General features: G+C 37.9%; 1 pseudogene; it reads right to left on the reverse strand.

Moving 5' to 3' along the window:
* Window positions 1-519: 519 nt before the first annotated feature.
* The window catches only part of LOC126409127 (THAP domain-containing protein 6-like), a 5,589-nt pseudogene continuing 4,226 nt past the window's right edge, over window positions 520-1,882 (reverse strand).

Genomic DNA, 1,882 nt, shown 5'->3' on the forward strand with positions numbered 1-1,882 from the left:
TCATAGTAATTTTACCTCTTTTGAGCATCTTGGTTTTATGGTTAATTGTAAAGATCCCGTTTTAATTTGAATTGTTTACAGACCACCTAAGCCTAACAATGTTTTTATCAAAGAATTTACAGAATTTTTATCACATTTTATGGTCAAGCATGAAAAAATCCTCATCTTAGGCGATTTTAACGTGTGTGTTGTCCCGCTTAGACCTTTGTGACTGATTTTATGGATACTTTGGAAACTTTTAACCTCACTCAAGCTATTCACGAACCCACACACTCAAAGGGACACATTCTGGATCTTGTTTTATTTACCGGTCTCAGCCCTAACAATTTTAAGACGGAGGATATCTGTGTGTCTGACCACAAAGCAGTTTTATATAATGTGGTTTTATCCCAGATACCTTTTAATCACTGCACACCTGTCCGCTGCCGTGCTTTTAACCCCTCCTCTGTTTCTAAGTTTTCTGAGCTTTTTAATCCTGCTTCTTTAACTGCCTCTTATCCCAATTTTAACACAGAAGAGTTAATCTCGCATTTTAGCACAGAGGAGCTGGTCTCCCTTTTTAATGAAACCTGCCAGATTGTCCATGACTCTGTCGCCCCCTACAGGGACAAAGGGTCTAACAAAATTTTACAACCCTGCTTAAATGAATCTACCCATGATTTGAAGAGAGACCGCAGGAGAAAAGAAAGAAAATGGAAGAAAACAGGTTTACAAGTATTTTATCAAATTTGGAAAGATGCAATGATTAACTATCAAAGGGCAGTTAAGGAGGCAAGAGCCTCCTTCTATTCTAATCTTATTTTAACCAATCATTCTAACCCCAGAATTTTATTTAAGGTTTTAGATTCCCTTACTTCCCCCTCCCCCAGTTGTTTTACCGACACCTCACAGGAGCTCTGTGAGAGGTTTTTAAAAAATTTTATTGATAAAGTTGAAAATATCAGGCAACAGATTACCCCCCCAGTTCATGCTGTACATGCCAGTAGGGAGACTCACATCTATTTTAACAGTTTTGAACCCATCTCTCTATCCCTTTTAACTAAAACTATCTCTCACATGAAGCCAACTACATGCAGTCTTGAATTTATTCCATCCAGTTTTCTTAAAGATGTCATTGACACAGTTGGGCCCAGTATTTTATTGATTATTAACAGCTCTCTCACAAAAGATATTTTTCCTGCTGCTTTTAAACATGCTGAGGTCCAACCTTTTTTAAAGAAACCTAACCTTGATCCTTCAATTCAATAATTTTAGGCCAATTTCTAAAGGTGGTTTCAACACAGCTTTTAGCTTTTATGTGTCATAATAACATCTTTGAGAAATTTCAATCAGATTTTAGGGTTTCACACAGCACAGAAACTGCCCTCCTCAAAGTAACTAATGATCTTCTTTTAGCAACCGATAGAGGGGAGTGCAATTTTAATTCTTTTAGACCTAAGTGCAGCCTTTGATACCGTAGATCATGCCATTTTAATCGACCGCCTTAAAACTCGGGTTGGCATCAGGGACACTGCACTTAGTTGGTTTTATTCTTATCTTTTAGAAAGACCCTTTGCGGTCACCATAGGTAATCACTCATCTTCAACAGCTCACATTACCTGTGGTGTACCGCAGGGTTCGATTTTAGGTCCAATTTTATTTTCTATTTATATGCTTCCTCTCGGTCATATCATTCAGCGGCACAATGTCTCTTTTCATTGTTATGTGGACGACACACAGATATACCTCCCGCTGAGACCCGGTGAATCCACAAGCCTAGCTGCTGTTGTAGACTGTATCAAAGATATCAACGGTTGGATGGCACAAAATTTTCTTCAACTCAACAACTCAAAATCAAAAATTCTGCTATTCAGTTCATCAAAATCAATCAGCCTCATCAAAA

Source organism: Epinephelus moara, chromosome 21 (assembly GCF_006386435.1).
Source record: "Epinephelus moara isolate mb chromosome 21, YSFRI_EMoa_1.0, whole genome shotgun sequence".
In the NCBI taxonomy this organism is placed as follows: domain Eukaryota; kingdom Metazoa; phylum Chordata; class Actinopteri; order Perciformes; family Serranidae; genus Epinephelus; species Epinephelus moara.